Raw genomic sequence first — 18,578 nt, 5'->3', positions numbered from 1 at the left:
CTATTGAAGTATGTGCGCTACTACTCTTCGACGTATCATATTTCGCACCGTTGACACAATATCATCTCCAACAGATCGCGTTACAACGATTTGATATGTCTCTGCATCGTCCATTTCTAAGACAACAAAATAACTAATTTCCGACATGTTTTTCTCACAAATTTCGTTCGTCTGTCTTTTATTGGGTTGGCAATTAAGTGATTGCTGATTTTGTCATTAGGTGGTATTGATAAAAAAAAAAAATATGAAATAAAATATGAAAGCGTAAATTACACAAAATGCATATGATACAGAAAAAAATATATATATAAAATATACAAAGTGTAGTGCTTTGTATAATATTGGGTTGACAATTACCACCTAATGACAAAATCCGCAATCACTTAATTGTCAACCCAATAATATAATTCAAACATTTCACGGAAATTTCTCCACGGTACACGTAATATACAGTAGATGGGATCGTGATACATGACCGAACGACTATAACTTTGTTTTCTCCGTATCTGTATTGAAAATGTCACTTTACTTCCTACAGATAAACCAGAGAATTACTTGGTTACAAACTGAACTAAAGTAGAAAAGGTAACAATGAAGTCCATAAATAACTTTAATTCAGAAGATACGAGAAGATACGATGGGTTAATGAAAGCTACGTGTATTTATCATGTTGTGTTTAGAGAGTTTAACACCTTTGCTTCGTTAAACTTTCTTCTACTTTATACGCGCTAAACTAACAAGAAGAACCTTCCCGTTTCGAAAATGCGGGTTATGTCAACTCGTTCGTTATTCGGTCAGTGGTCAAAGGTCAGTCGGTGCGAGGTCGATGAAGATTATCGCAATTAAATCGTCATTTGAACAGAGGCGTGTGGCCAATCAAAATTTCCAATCAAGAACGCATAAAAAGACAGTTATCGAGTTGCTGGAAAATTTCGCTATGTTTGACCAAATGGAGATAATTTATTGATATATAAGAAAAACGATAAAGTGTAAGAAAGAAAGCTAGTAATCTGTATTTATAATTTGGTAATTTCTATTAATTATTTATCAGTGTACGCAATTACTATGTATTAATAATACTTGAAATTTTTTAATTTCTTTTTTAACGACCATCAAACACAAATTTATGCAAATTCATATTTTCACAAACAAATAAAGGGCGAACACACAAACCAAGATTTCTTCCACCCCTTAAATATTACAGTAGATACCTAAAATATTTCTTATATTTTTGCATATTATACGCATTATATGTATTTTTATGTATCCAATTTTCCCAAAAACGAGTAAACAACCGTAGCTCGATCGTAGACTTAGATATTCTTGACATTAAATAAATTAATTTCGTAATTTTTATATTCTTTTTCTTGGATGAATACCTTCTTCGATTAACTCAGTATTATTGTTTTACTAAACGTGCGCTGTGTTACTATCCTTTAACATCTTCCTTCTATATCACACTCTTTTATTTGAACAAACCACTTATTTAATATCGTACAGCGGTAAATGATAATTAAAAATTAAAATTTAGCTCTTTCTACTAACAACATCACCTAAGGGATATAAGTATTTCTTATATAATATTTAATACCTCGTAGTAGTTTCAAATCTTACTATTTAGAACGAATTTAATAATAATTCGAAATCTTAAACGCTTACGTTAAGATTCTATACGAAGCTTGGAAAGAATTCTATCGAAAGAATTAAATAGCAATGTAGAGGCACACTTGAAAAGATTCGAACATTTTGCCGTAGATACGAAGAGATTTAACGCGTGTCGAGCACACCCCTGATGGTAGTTGCACAGGGTGCGCCCCGAGGGGCTACGAGGGTTTCCAGGACCGGTCGCTAGGCAACTGGCGCCTCCACCCTCGAAGGACAACGTGCTTTTCCATGCTCCCCCCGTCTACAGGGTGATCGGTCAAAATACGAGAGTTTCACGTTCATCGTGCACGTGACGAATATCTGGAAGACAACGTCTGGACTCCTGGGGAGATCCACACAAGGAACGCGTCTGGCATACAACATCTGACTGGTTCCAGAAGGTTGCCAACGAACAAGCTAATTAAAATAAGTGCACGTTTTACCGAGTAACTGTCAGTTATAGTCATTGTTGAATGCTATATAAGGGATGAAAATTCTTTAATTAAGAATCTTTATTTTCGATAATTTTTAATACAAAGTAATCGCTCGCTGAAGAATTTTTGTAGATCGCAGTAATTTGTGATTACGTCCTTTAAGAAGGACGCTACCTATAGGTAGCTCTGTCTTTTTTTTTCATTTTTATACAATTTAATAACGTTTGTTCCCAATTAAATTTTGCCATTTTTGATACTCCATGATATTTATGTCTCAAATCAGTTCTCAATTTTCAATTGTAATAATTGTTGGATTTTCGAATGGCGAAGATTTGCTTGTGAATTGTGAATACATTTTTTAAATTGATAATTCAATAATACTTAAGACTAGGTAGCTGTCTTTTTGTTATCCCCGAATATCTTTGTTACTGTAAATTATACCGAGTTAACGAGTTTAGCTTTTCTTAAGTTTTCCTCAGTGACTGAATATCTATTATTTCCGTAAATAGTTTTAACATTGTTTCTTATCTTAATTAGCTTGACAATCGTCAACAAATAAGCCTACTTTAATCAGAATTATATTCAAGCTCATGAGAAACTTTAGCAGAAGTTCTACAAATAAATGATTGATAAATCGTAAATTTATATAACGCTATGCTACAATATCATACGCTAATTTTCATACTTTGCAATTTCAGAAAATTTATTTTCCTTTACCATGAACCGCACAACACGTCACGGAAAACATTCTATTTATAAACAATCGATTTCAGAAACATGATTGAAAAATATCATAAATATTACTACAAACGATCGTCTACAACGTTCTGTCGTCCACTTTATTTCTACTTCTTCCCTCATTTTCTCGATCGAATCAAAGTCTAAATGAGCGCCATGGAATGGAACAAAAATTCTTTCGGACCACCTAATAAAATCGCCTGATCCTGTAACTGCCGCGAAAGAGCGGTCAAAAACAGGTGTCCCTGTTGAATACGCGGTCGTGAGGACGATAAAACGGGCTGGTTAAACTGGAAACCACAAGTGACGGTGAAAAATGCGTGCGCTGATCAAAGGGTTTGCCCCATAAACGCGCGACGGTTTCATTGTTAGCCGAGCGAAAAACGTTCCATAGCCGATCGAAAACGGCCTGTTTGGGATTTTTACACGTTCGTCGTGTGCACGTGCGAAGGAAGCTTAACAGAATTGAATAGGCACGTGGTGACGACCGAACGAGGAGAGAATGATTGTCGAATTCTCCGAGTCCGATCATCGTTTTACTATTGACGAAGTTATAGGTGGCACCGAAACTTATCGTCAAAGGAATCGTGATATTTAGTATACCTCTATTGCACGAGAGTTTTCGATAATAAAATGCTATAATAGTAAAATTAGTGGTACAGTGAAGTATAGTAAAGTAAATATAAACTATGATTAGGAACACTCGTGATCATTGTCTTTATTTCAATGGAACATCGAAAAATTTATTTATAGACGATCGTATAAAAATTTGACGAATATTAAACAGAAAAATTAAGAAACAAACACGTTCCAATTTTGTAAATATTGTTACTCAATTTGTTGAATTTTCTGCCTTTTTCCTACAATTAACCACACTTACCAAAATAATACAGAAATTTAATTCTCGCAGTGTCTTACAGATATAATTTTGATTATATTTTGTTATGTTAATAATTTTCAATGTTTCGATGTGATATCTCTGTGAAAAATAATATTACAAGCTTATTCTTGAATTATCGTAATGCTGTTTTTAAAAAGAATACACCTTTTTGTTATTGCCGATGTTAATGTCGTTGTATCAAAGAACCATTAATCTAAAAGTAAATTAAACTACAAAATCCACGATTAAAAAAGTTTGCTAACACTTTTCCGATATTCTGTATTTTTTCTACTTGTATTCCTTGTTAAACTTGAAGGATTTTTAATCTACAACAAATTCTCCGTGTTACCGCGAAAGAAACCACACCCTGTACGGTACAAAGGAGCTCTGAAAAGGAAGTCAGACCATCGACAGAATACATACTGCTTAAGGAGTAGTCGCAAGCATTAAAATTACGGCACGTTTTTCATGCAAAATTCATTCCACAAACATTTTTGTTATTCGCCACTTGTTTTATGATCGAACAATCAATCTTTTCATAGAGTAATAACCTACAAGGATCATTCGATCGATTACTATTACAATTAATATATCGATCATCACAGACAAATTTTATGGAAAAAGATTTATTATCGTATAAAATAAAAATTATTGAAGTTTAAAATTCTGTAAATTTTTATATACAGTTTCTTCGTGAAATTTTCAATAATTATGTAAAATCGTGGTATAAAATTTTCATAATTTTTGTTAGAGAGAAACATCCAAAGATATTTAATTTTACCAGTCGAACAATAGAATTCATACGGATTTCACTAGAGATCTCGCTTTCTCGCGGCCAAATGCATCGAGAAAAAGTTTAAATGTTTTCACACTTTATGGCTTGCTTAAATACGTCGAATCTTAAACATTCCAACATTATTAAACCACGGCTCACGAATTACGGCACGTGGAATGCGCAGGAATGCGTAATGTTCGCTGAATTCTGCTATATATTAAACAATTTTACATTCGAATCTATTTAAATCGCCAAATATTTTTGCGCGAATAAATGAATTCTAAGCATGAACGTTAACGCGTTATAGTCATCGAAAAAGTGGATAATAAATTTCGTACGAGCATAGTATTAGCATCGCAGCAAGTACCAGCGATCTTGCACGTTAATCAAAGTTAATGGTCCTTGAAAATTACGAAACACTCGGATTTATTAGGAATTTCAATTATGACATCAATGTCATGCATAATACTATTGTAATATCGAATTTTGAATAAAATTACATTTCGTGGTGCGTAACACTGAAATATTAGGTTGTCCGAAAAGTGTCTTTCTTTTACAGACACGTCTTTTACAACGATGCATCTTTATACAAACATGAAACCTAATCTGTCGAACGTTGTGATCTTTATTTTGATCGAACAAAATGGATCATTCGATAGAATAATATAAAACGGAAAATATTGTGCATCCATTATTTCCTTATAAAACGAAAGAAACTTTTCGGACGACCTAATATATTTGTAGAATACAACGCGTTAAAGAACGTTTAATGTTCGTGGAACATTCGCATCTGTTCACTGAAAATTGTGATTAAAAACGAAACAAGACAACGTTATATGTATATATATTTAGAATTCACATCGTAATTATTTTCTATATTAAAAGTTGAAGAGATTATTAATTAGTTCTACGTGCACTATGTTTTAAAACATCGATTATAGTTCGAACAATTCGAACATCGAACAATTATAAAACAAAGCAACTTAATTTATAAGATCAATGCTGTAGTTAGAATAAGAAATAAAATAAAGATATAATTCAAATATCGAATATATTACTCAGTTCATAAATAAAAAGAAAATTATTTATATTGTTTCACCCTCTAAAAATACCATCAAGTATTTTCGATATTTTATACATTTTTGTATACCGTGTCTAAATTTCCCATAAACGAATAACCATCCACAGTCTAGCAGTAACCCATACCTTCAGTTAGATTACACAAAAAAATAAAGAAATAAGAGTAAAGCAACTTTATGATACGCTATACCCTCTACTTTTACTACCACCATACCTGCTATGTTGTTTGCGTAGTACTTTTTTTTTTCCAAACGCCATAAAAGATACAGTTTTGAAACAGTTTCTTATCGAATTTAGCGAGATGCAGAAAAAGTCGAATAGATATAATTCAGACAAATAGTTTCTCTCGTTAATACCTCGTAGTTATGTATAGTTGTACGTTGTTCTTTTAACAACACGTAGCAACAGATTCGGAGAAAGTCTGGGAAGAACGAACTCTCGCCGTTTTCATTCATAGACCGAGATTCCTTCTTTTCGCCGCGAAGTGCCAATTAACGAGTTGTAACACCATCGTATCGTGCAACTATGTCGCAATTAAACGATGCTAAAGAAACGCAAATATCACGCTGTGCATCGTGTATTGTACAGTCAGTGTCGCTAATTAACATTTCTTACACTTTATCCGCGAATCGGGCAAGACCTTGCGAAAACAGTAAGAAAGTCGACTTTCAGGAATACGAGATCCGAATGGAGGCATCGACAACCTTCCGTTAAATATCTCGGACTACATCTGGATCGTAAGCCGAAGTGCGAAAAACACGCGCGGGAAAAAATGAAGCAAACAATGTTAACAGGAGGATCCGTGTGCTGAATTCCAGCGAGAAAATCTAAATTAGACACGAGCAACAAATTACTAATTTGCAGAACTAATGTAGACATATTCGATACAAATTTTGGGAATAGCAGCCAAGTTAGATTTAAAGACAATGGGATTCCAACGATGCATAAAGCTAATTGCAAAATATGTTCAAATAAGATAATAAGAGACTTAGTAATTTTCTATTGAAATATATTCATGCTATTCTACCTAATCTGAAATTCATACTAAACTCCTGTTAAATGTCTGCACGAAGGAAATTCAACACGTACCTTACGATTACACGGTTTAAAAAAGATGCATAATTTACATCGATCAAGTATCGATACAGGCGATAAAATGGAACCGCACAAATTTCTTAAAGGAGTTATCGCAAATATCGTATTTCAAAAGATGGAGAAAAAATTTCGTAAATCCACAAATCTTAATAAACAACCGGTACATACCACGGTAGACCTTTCCTTAAGTCATAAACTAAAGATCAGGCCCGTATTAAGATCACTACTGTCGAATGTGCGCCGCCGGGAGTACTGCGAGCGTTTCGCTCACAAAAAGCCCATACATCAACTTAATAACACGTTTCGAAATCGTTGGAAACTGTTCTTCCGTGGAGAACTTAGTGGTCAAACCTAACCCACGGCCAAAAACTTCAATTTCGACGTTCGGTTCCTCTTGAGTATGTAAATTCGAATTTATGGACCATAATACGTGAAATCTCTCCAAGACCCTAGCGTTTCATTTAATTGTATGGAACTTTACGATATTATTTTATAGGCATCGTACGTGCAAATTCTTCGATAAATGGAATTTTTTATTTCGGTAGGTTTATTTATTAATACGGTTCGGTATTGTAGAAAATATAAGGGAACATTTTATAATATGCTGGGTAATTTCTAAAATGATGAAATTTTAACGAAACACGGCGCTTCATTTATTTGAACGGAGAATTCCGAATATAGATAAATTGAAATTAAATTATTAGATCGAAAGTTTTTAAATTTAATTTCAGGTTACGTCAATTTAGGGTCTTCATATTTCTTCCGTTTAAATAATGTGAAGGAATGAATAATTCTGGAAATCCCATGAACTATACTATTTTCGAACTTCTCTGATTACAGATGCATTTTTAAGTAGAATTTATACGAGTGTATAGTAACCAGCGCATTCGAAGATTAAACACATTTATTTATAAGTTTCATTATTAAATGATTATTGATTTATCGATATTGGAAATTAAAATTAAATTACATTACAAATTAAAATTACATTCAAAATCATATATTTATGAAAAATTATCCTTACAGATTAACAAAAGATATTCAACAATGAAATTATTAGGCACGAATTAAAATATTTGTGGAATCTGATGTGTAATCATGTAATATTTTAAATTTCAAAGCATGCAATTGCTTACTATGAGATATTCTATAGTACAAATCCTATATTTTTTTACTTTGTCGACATGGAAAAACATAAAATTGACCTTATCACCTAGCACTTGATTATATCTCCATATACAAAAATAATATCTTAACCCGTTTCCTTCCACTACTGAACGTGAGTCACCCTTATGACACAGATTATAGTCCAAGTATAACAACCACGAACTATATTTTTGGTCTAATTTAATTTTAATTTTAATCTAGGAAATCAAAAGCTGTGCAAATTTTGCGTCACTATTAACGTTAAAACATTTTACAATTTACGTTTTTTAAAAGTAACAATTTTGAATATTTAACAAATCGTCAAAGGAAACAATTCCTGACGGTATATAATTCCTAAATGCATAAATAATGTCTGAAGTAAACTATTATACGATATCGTGACATATAAGTAACGCTTTTTGTATTTCTACGATAAAATAAATGTACGAATATTTTTGCACATATTCTCACTGCATATTAATTGGAAACGAAGAATTGTTTATTATTAATTGCTCAGTGATTTCTTTTCCATAATTTTCTAAAATTTGTTATCGCCTCAATATTAAGTTTCCTATTTGATTTTCATACAGCTACTGCTATCGTAAAGAGTTTCATTGCTTTAACGTACAAACACCCAAATTTTCTTTATGACGTTTCTTAAAATAATGTAATTTCCTCTTTATTTGCTAATCAAATTGAATTCGTCAACTAAATTTTTCTATTACTGTCAGCTGATTTGAAATTCCTCCGGGAGAATCTCGTTTAGTATAAACCAGAATAAACTGTACTGTAAGAAATAAGATTACCTTGTAATCATCCTTCTGAAATGACAGATTTATCTAGGTTAAACAGAACTCTGAGAAAAGCCACGTTACATACTTACTGGATGACCTAAATTATGGTAAGTAATGTAGTCGTTAGTAATCGTAAAATGATTCTAAGAACAAAGTTATCGTAGGAAATCGTCATAGGAATTAATTGTGCTCAAGGAATGATAAAAATAAAACTATGAGTTTGTGCAACTTCAATAGCAGGGATGACGAATTTTCAAAGCCTCGATGACTCAATGCAATAATGTACAAAAGAATGGAATTACCATGTTAAAATACTTCGTACAACCAACATCAAATCTTTCTTTATTTTCTGCAAAATTACATTATAATTTTAATATAAGAATTTGCAGTATATAATATCGTCGTTGATAATTGTAAGATGAATAATTTTAGAAAAGTAACACGTTAGACGTATTCGATCTTTCATATAAAAGATGACAAAAAGATGACTTTTGTAATTTTCGATTTTTGATCACAAATTAGAATTACATCTATTATTGTACCATAACTCTTACATCCTATCCTTCTGAACTTGATTATAAATATCTCGGTAATTCAATATTATGATACAAACTGTGAATTTTATGAATTTCTGATAAATCTAAATATACTATTGAGATATAATTTTGAGAAAAGAATAGCATATTTGCAACGATTATTCTTTTATTTTGAACTTGTTTTGATAAAATATCTCAATAATTATTCACGTATTCTATCTACCAAAACGTTAACGAATTCAGCTTTTTACAATAAGAATTCCCCGGCAAGTCTCGTATAAACGGCAGAGCAATCAAAGAGGAAATAAAAAAAGAAGAAGAAAGAAACACGTAAGTACAAATATTCGAACGTTTCGGAGAAAATCGGTAGTATCTCAGAGACGGAGGATGCAAGACACTTGCACAAACAGTGAAAGTCGGGGATGAGGAAGAAAGAGAGGGAAAGACAGGACTCTGTGCGTTTGTAGTTGCTATTCGAAGCGGTGCGGCGCGACGCGCCGCGCGAAAGACGACGTCGACGAGGACTAAAAATGGCGAGAAACGTAAACGCGGCTGCGATACAAATGCTAAGCGGATTCGATTTGCATAATGAGCAATATAATTAGCGCGTGTCGCTGAATACGCTAAGATGACCGGCGTAGATGGAAAAATGTCCCTCTTTCCCTCGCCAAAACTCGCCGCATTTTTCCTTCGAACGAGCCTCGCATCTTTTGCCTCCAGACCAACAGCAAGTTTAGCCGGCTGAATTCCGTCTGCGGACATATTTTACACGCTTGTCACAAAGCGTTTTTACCAGGAATTACACGTGTAGCCGAGAAAGAAAGGGATCGCTCCAACAGTCACCCGTTTCACGCGAATAAATATTAATTTGTTCCTGTATAAATTTTCTTCTAAATATGCGTTGGCTTACGAATGTATTTGGACGCTTGTAGACAACTTTATATTGGGTGTTTCATAATATGCGGCAGCCGCTTCAAGAGTGAACAGGGAACGGAAAAAGAAATGGAGAAAGGTTCGTACGAACATGTGTCCCATTTCACCTTGTTTCAAAGTTATTTCCACTTTTACGTTACCAATAATCCGCGATGGTTTATCTTCATAGAAGGTGCTGGAAATTTCTATCCTCGGTTTGTATGCAAACTCGCAGCCGTCGTGTCAAAGAATCTGGCAATTTTTCAAAAATTCCAGACGAATAATACAGACCGCAGGTAGCCATTTCGAGCACCTTCTACGAAGGTAAACTATCGCGGATCATTGAAATACGAAAGTGGCTATAACTTCGAAACGAGGTCAAATAGAACACACGATTATGTGAACCTTTTTCATTGTGTCTGTGTCTGCTGTCCACCCCTGAAGTGGGCCCCGCATGTTATGAAACACCCGGTATGTATTATCGTACATTATACGAAACATTTTAACATTTCATTAGCATTCTAATAAGACTCGGCTATCTAATCGTGACACCGATATATTTGTCAGATGTGAAACAAATCGAAGAACATACAGAAAAGCTATAAGATACATGGTACAAGTGGCTTCATAGAAATCACAAGTATATTTCAAGTCAAATTAAATTAGACTATTTTTAATACTTCTTGTGTATTTAAAATAGTTATTCATGTTTCATATTAATCTTTATTAATTGCAAGCTCTGATTTAAGAGTAAATAGCTTGTAATTCGAATATGCATCTTCAGATTCGTTTCATATTTTCGGGATATAATTATGGTAGTCGTGTCTCGTCATAATGCCAATAAAATTTCAATATGTTTTATACAATGCACGTAATATACACATTAAGTGCGTAGAGCAAGTTACAAGGCTATGGTGACAACGATTGCCTATTCGAAAGAAATGTTATTCCGACGAACTCGATAAGTTGATAATAATTAAATGTATAGATAGATATTTTTTTTTACGTATGCATTGCAATTTTCGGATGTTTTATCCATCGTAACTATCACCTAACATGTACGTACAATTAAGACAATTCGGACGTGTAAACAAATTTTTGTGATCTCAGGCTGTATATATTTAATGTGACCCTATTACGTGCTGTGGATCATTTTTTATCTAATCGTGCTTTTTTATTATTAAGAAATTTCTTAAATTTGTAGGAAATTTCAGGTCCGGTGACTCTTTACGTTCCAGACGGCCACCAGCTGTGCACATAGAATTAAGCGGGCCGTAATAATCCTAAGGAACTGTCATAAAACGAGGCTTTTTGATTTACCGTCCAGTCCGTCAATTGGCATAAAACATCTTCTCGTCAAGAGACCCCCTATTGGTTTTTGCTCCATCAGGTAAAAATATGGGAAACTTGGGTTTTCTTACGTTTCCCAGGATTCCACCCGCAAGCGACCAGTGGTGCAGCGATCACCACCGGACAAGAGTTTTCCTTTGCAACAGCATCGTCACCTGACTTCACTGATTTATCGACATTGGAACAGTCAACATCTCTTTGACGGGTTTACACCTGTCAATATTTCACTACTTAGCTTTTACCTTACGCAACAGCGTAACTATCTTCTCTGCAAGGTTGTTGGAAATATATATCTTTGAACTGTTAATCAACTGTTATACTCATTAAACCGCCTCTATTATCCTAACCGAGATAAGGGATCGATCTGTTCGTGGAATCGATCGTCCAATCGTAACGGGAATTTACGACTCCCGTTGACGCGCTTCCTCGTGATCGCGTCTCTTGGCGACTGGTCGAAAAAACAGGAAATATAAAACAATTATTGTTAATATACACGAACACTATGGAAGAAGATGGTCAATCAACCCGAAATTGCCAAAATTGTCTGTTTAGTTGATTGTCGGGTTAAACGTGTGTTTTCCATGCTCTTGGAATTTTTGTTAATATTTGAATTGTCTTAATAATTATACCTTTGACTTTCGTACAACATCGTCGACTTATTAGCCATAGTATTAAAACTTCTGTTTAAACTGAAAGTGACATTAAAATAAAAAAATATAAATTTCTCAATTTTAAAAGATTCGGATTTTCAAGATTCTCGTACGCACTTACCTTTTTTTATTTTCACTAAAAATTGCACTGTTTCGCGAAAGATAATTTTTGTTGCTATTGAACGCCTCAAAAATAAGATTCGCATGTGCCCGTGCCATTTCACAGGCCTGCTATTTTTAGCAGACTATTATATCAATTTTAAAACTTCAATTTCGAGTCGCACCGATTCTAGGAAGTTAACACGGTTAAACGCAGCGAAATTGAAAAGTTTCGAGCATAAATTAGGGGCATGATAAAATCTTTATGCAATATCCACGAAGGAAAGACTTTATGATCACCGGGTACTACCTTATCTGACGTCTTCATTTGAAACTGCAATAACTCGCAAGTGCCTGACGCAGTTGCACGAAGAAAATAAAGATAACATTAAAAATATCGTAAATAGCATTGAAATTTTATAAAATGATATGAATTCTACTTCAAAATGTATCAATGAATAGCAATTAATTAAAAAAATTTAGAAAAGTGTGCTCGAACTCTGTATGAATACTTCGATGAACTGACTTAGATTTTTGTTTCACATTTAAAAATTAAAGCCATCGTTGAGTAACGTAAATCGTGTAAAAATATAAATACCGTCGTTTCAACGAGATTTAATGCAATTTTCAAATTCATTTAATTCGGATCGATAGCTGTTTATTTAAAAAAAATAAATAAATTTTACAATTTAACATTATTTTCCAAATACACAGGGCATTGCTGCAATTTTGTCTAATTCCAACACAAGAAATTGAAAAATTAAGGACAAAACTGTAGCAGAAAGCTCAGAAGATGAAGACATTTTATGTGTGGGAGAACACCTTCGTTTAATAAAGAAGAACAAAATTATCATGCACTAGTGTATAATTAAAAATGACCAATTGTAGATATTTTTAATAAACACATTTCTGATATAATTTACGGAAAGAAAATAATGTGCTTTCATTCATTCTTTGAACTTTAACTCTGGTTTCTATATCGTCGAGACGCTTAGAACAGATACGTGAATCGACCATCTGTCTACTTTGTAGTATACAGTACCTAATAGAAATTGGTTCAGGTCTATTTGCCAAAAAATAACTTATTAACAGCTCCAACTTGATAAAGATTTACAATAAATATAGAGGTCGTGAATTTTCGTTACTAACCAAAAACGTCACAACTGTCGAAATGTTACAAACGACGAATCGTAGGAAATGACTAAAAAAAAAAAAAACAAACTGGTATGGGACTGATTAGAAAAGCAAACGATTAAAACCAAATCTTCACTGCAACCCTGCGTCACTTTCGCATCGGCTCTAGCCATTTCAATAAAAATCCTTCGTTTCGTATAATACGAAACTGAAAGAAACCAACACTTTCTACAAAAAACTAATCGCTACGTTATAGAAAGTTCGTCTACGCACGTGAAATATCTTCTGGCAAAATCTAATTGACAATCTGTTTCAATCACTACCACTAGACATCTATCTAATTCCAATTCACTGCTACTTAAAAGCACAAGTGAAATTGCAGCTAATAACAGTTGCAAATAAATAGAATCTTAGCTACGTTTCGCTGCGAACAAAGCTACTTGCATATAGACAAACACGCTAAAAGACATACAGAATGAAATCTGCGTCAATCTTTGTGATCACGCGAAAGGAAAAGAGAAAGAAGAAGAAAGAAATATAAACACAAGATTGTACAGCGAACGTCCACACTGTATCTCAAGCTTCGATAAAAATTAGCGACTACTTGGCGCATTCCGAAAAAAAAAGAAGGAAAAAAAAAGGAAAACGCAACAAATCAAACTGGAAACAAGTATAGTATGCGTTGGAAACTTTACCTGAATGTTACAGTAGATTATAGAGGATTAAGAGCGCGCTGTTCGCCGCAGTGACGAGATCGTTCGTAGATTCTGAAAGAAACGACAATCGTGATGTTTCATGGAAATGTATCGAGTTCGAAGTTGGCGATTAATGCAAATTCTGATATTCCTGTCTTTGAATAAATCTCGTTTACAGCTTTCTTTCGTTGGTGACCGCGGTTCTCGGATATTCATCAGGCGATACCTGAAGTGCGATCTTTCGACACGTGTAAATAATTCTCTCGAACAGACATGTTCAAGATGGTATTTCACTTGTATTTTGGAATTTTTGGAAAAAGAATACTTGAAAGGTTGAACATTATTTGGCTTGCGTAAATTTTTGCACAAGAGAATAACGAGATTGCATACTTTGATTAAATTCGAAATTTAACGTTCAAATTATTTTTCAAGAAGATTCGACCTTCTAACTTTCGTGTCGTTTGGTTCCTTAGAATATAAATATTTTCTTAAAACATGACGTTCGATTGTTGCAAGGATACAAGGTCATATTTCATGAAGTCTCGGTAAAGTGAAATTAAAATACGATTCTTTTGTGAGTTTAAAGAATACGTTTAGCGTAAAGCAGTGTAACGCATTGTATATACATCGTACGTAATTTTACATATTATGTGAAATAGAGAATTATTTAAATTATTATTTGGATCGTTCTCTGAAGGCAAATTTTTACTGTAATTTATACTGTATAAGCTTCTTCGTATAAAGAATTTTGCATAAAATATAACGTCATATAGTGATAAAATTTCTGTTGATCACCAACTCTGCACGTCAAAAACGTTACTTCGTAGAAAAAATTTTGATCAAGTAACAGTATGGTAACAAGATACTGTTGCAAGTCTGGTACCTATTAAATGTGAAACACGCAAATAATGATTTCAAAAAGATAAACTTTCACGAGATATCATATATTTTTATTAAGTTTTTACACGTTCTGGTCTATTTTTACATGTTTATAGTCAGCATAAATGTATATAACTTTACAGCTTGTTGGTCGTTAATATTTTCTAACGAAACAGTAATTTAATTCCTTATGTTTCTCTAACAGAATTAACTAACTATAAGAACAACGATCTATACGGACTTACGAAAGTATCTGAACACCTGTAGATACCTGTCATGAATATATTACACGTGTTATAGGAAACATTTTGAAAAGCACCATGTGTGTAATGAAATTCATCTATCGTATCTGTATTGGTGAAGTTTGAAACAAATCTACAACATATATATAGAAATTACGAGACATTTAATACAAGTATATATTTTACAAAAATCAGAAAATTATTTAGACAATTAGTCAATTATCTATTACACCATTAATAATCCTCGATATCGAGCAAGACAAAGTCGACGTGGCAATAAATAAATAAACCAATAAATAACAATAAATCCTTAACACTTATTATTAGACATCAGACGTGGCTGTGCACACTGTACACTAATTGTTTACTAAATGTACGTTTGCGATAATATCTTGCGATAAATCTCAATTTCTACCAATCCATACGTATAAGTCATAATCGTGTTTCATCAGAGTGCTAATGAAATCTCAAGCTGTTTTATATAACACATGGAACGTGTCTACACATGAAAGTTTCCTATGATAAATACTCGAATAGCTCCGTGAGCAAGTGTACGTACGTTCTTTGCTTACTTCCATCAAAACAACCTATCGACCTCTCATTGCTTCTGGTTCTAATAAAACGGCAACAACGTTCTAATCGTTTTACCTTCTCCACGAATTCAACTAACGTCACAGCCTTCCACGATCTTCCAAGGAATCAACCGTCATCGTACGCAACTCCATCAACACCTTCACCTATCACCTCGTACCGTAACGAAACACGAGAGTACGACGCGAGCACTCGCGACTAAGAAAACGATTGCGAAAACCGAAGGGTGCGAATCGGTCGACCCTCGAAGAATCTCGCGGTCACGAAAACCACGACGGATTCGAGCGCGACGCCGTGAAGTGCATACCTTGGACATTTTTGCAATCCACTTTTCCCGCCTCGTCCACCGGCGGTATCCTTTCAAAATGGCGTTGGATCGCATTCATTCGCGTCACACCCTGCGCTGCCCATTCGCATTCACCTGCGTTCTTCTCCTTCCCGCATCCCCCTTTCAGCCTACCCCCTCTCGATATTCCTTTCCTACTATTTTTTTCTCCTTCCCCCTTTTTCCTCTCTCTCACGCCCTTTCTACCCCTTCCTTCCCATTCTGTGTCCTCCACTCGCTCACACTTCTTCGCCCATCGACACCTCAACCGCCACGGTGATCATCGGTGACCCACGTTTTACTGAATTTCTCAGGATGACTGAAGTAAGAAATTAAAAATATATTTTTTGCGACAGAGATCGAGGAGTATTCAACGATGCGAACGACCTGGATCGATGAACATTGTCAGAAAGGGAGTCAGAGTAGCTTCGAATCTAAAGCGGTTTTTAGGGTAAGATATTTACTATGCAAGAAGCTGCATGGCAGTCAACGCGATGAAGACCAAGCGACGTCTGTTTATCACGATGTTATAAATATGGGAAAATCGTAGAAAATTGTATGTTCAAGGTTCTAGGTTTATGGTTTTTTAATTTAGAAAACAGACTTTGTGCTTACGAAACGCCTTCATAATGAACGTGAAGTGATAAACGTAGAGTTCGAAAGTCCAAGCGCAGTGACAAAAGTTAACAATGAAACGAAATCTCTTCTTTCTTCGATCTTGGATCGTGGGCTGTGTAAAATCGTACTGTACGATATCGATCTTGATCGAAGCTACTGAATGATATTAGAATGAATGAAACTCGTATATAAACTGATCTGAAATGGTGATATCGAGAATCGTTAAGTTCTTCGTATTCACAGCAACTGCAGTTCAAAATGTTCGTTCAACTGGTTTACGCCATGTTTCTATACGCAAAAGTTATTTTCATTGTTATTTCTTCTCACGTGCCTTGGCTTATTTGTTCGTCGACATTTGTTTTTTAGCCGTTATTGCCAAAAGGTTAAACGACAGTTTGAGAACAGTACGAAATGCAACCAACGTTGTAACACATTACAACCAAATACGAAGACAAAAATGACCGGCGATAGTTTTAAAAACATGTTGTAAATAGACACTGTTAATATATTTCTTCGTGTAGCGTCGAGAATAAGATCGAAACAGTTGAAAATACAGGAAACTTAATAATTCTCCGTGATGTACGCGCTTTGTAATACATTTTTATCGACAAACGCTTGAATATGGTGAAAAGTAGTGGCCAAATGACCGCCTATTTCTTTTTAATTACTTATGAAGATCTTAAACCAGCTATGGAGATAAGCACGATATACGTTTTACCTTGCAATAATACAATTTCGTACAGGTTTCCCTTATTTCAATTTCTCCAACTTTCATAGAATCGTAAGATCTATGTGAAATAGACAGTGGCGAAAAAACCATCAACTCTAATTACGAATCCTTTTTTTTTTTTTTATTTATTTATTTAATTTGTACTTTACAATTTGTCCAGCTGGACATTTGGTAAATTTTTCTAACTTAATTGCTAAATAACATGTGAATGGCTACCCCCAGTGGAATACCATCTTCGAATTACTACGAATCCTTGAAACAGAAAACAGAATTGAATTATGTAAATTTATTGGAAAAAAAAGAGTTGCAAATGAAATGCTGCGTTAACGCAACGTTGGCCCCGAATCAGTCAACGTTGCTGCAATGCATCCGGCGCTAACACGCGTTTACGCTTTTTTCACTCGCCGAAACTCCGACCGAATCCACTTGGTATTTCGCGGATTAATGATCGGACGTGATCCCCGCGCGCTTATTATCCCTGACACGCCGAATCTTTTAGACATCGAGGACCATCGAGAAGCAGAGAGCGCCGATATGAATTCTGCGACGTGGAAACGTGGCCCTCTTAGCTTTTATTATACGATCGAAATGGGTTGCACGGTTTGTAAGGTTGTAACTTTGTAATTGGAGTTTGAGAATGTTTGCGACGATGAACAGCATGGGATGAATTTGAAGAGAGAGGAGATGTCATTCTCGGTTACTGATAATTAGGTGGCCTCGGGCTGAAAAATGGGAGATGAGGCAATTAAAGGACGAAGAGTCTCTAAGTGACGTAAACGGTACATGGTTTGGCGTTGCTGATGCGAATTTAAAGTGTTTGTTTGTGATCCTGTTGGAAAGCAGATATGTGCAATTATATCGTTTAATTATTATACAGCAGGATTCGGATCTTTTGCCCGATAAGAAAATAATTGTTACGAAGGAGTATATAAGTATTGTTAAGGAAACAATAAAATAAAAATATCGAGTTAAAGTTTCATATTTCCATCGGATTTAGTCTCTTCAGCTAAATTGTACTAGTCTGGTAAAATTACTTTCGTACATCTTCGATAGCGGAGTTTGAAATAGAAGAGTTTACGTTAGACGATTGTTTGTACCTTTGTCGCTTAGAATTTTTAAAGATACACTATATTTACGCGTAATGCTTTCTACGTAAGAAAAGAAAAGTGTACTCTACTGTCCTACGATGTAGGTCAAAATCGGAGGCGGACACCTCCTACAGCTCTCTCTT

The 18,578-nt window shown here is 34.4% G+C and overlaps 1 protein-coding gene across 2 annotated transcripts in view; it reads right to left on the bottom strand.

Annotated features, from left to right (window-relative positions):
- The window catches only part of LOC117235011, a 346,097-nt gene that overhangs the window by 186,154 nt on the left and 141,365 nt on the right, over positions 1–18,578 (bottom strand). For both annotated transcript variants that reach the window (XM_033496632.1, XM_033496633.1), the window contains exon 2: positions 13,963–14,034. The gene's annotated coding sequence lies outside the window, so the exon portion shown is untranslated. The remainder of the gene's footprint in view (positions 1–13,962; positions 14,035–18,578) is intronic.

This window comes from Bombus vosnesenskii, unplaced genomic scaffold, assembly GCF_011952255.1.
Source record: "Bombus vosnesenskii isolate JDL3184/JDL3185 unplaced genomic scaffold, Bvos_JDL3184-5_v1.1 scf7180000013314, whole genome shotgun sequence".
In the NCBI taxonomy this organism is placed as follows: domain Eukaryota; kingdom Metazoa; phylum Arthropoda; class Insecta; order Hymenoptera; family Apidae; genus Bombus; species Bombus vosnesenskii.
This window is presented reverse-complemented; position numbering and strand designations above follow the sequence as displayed.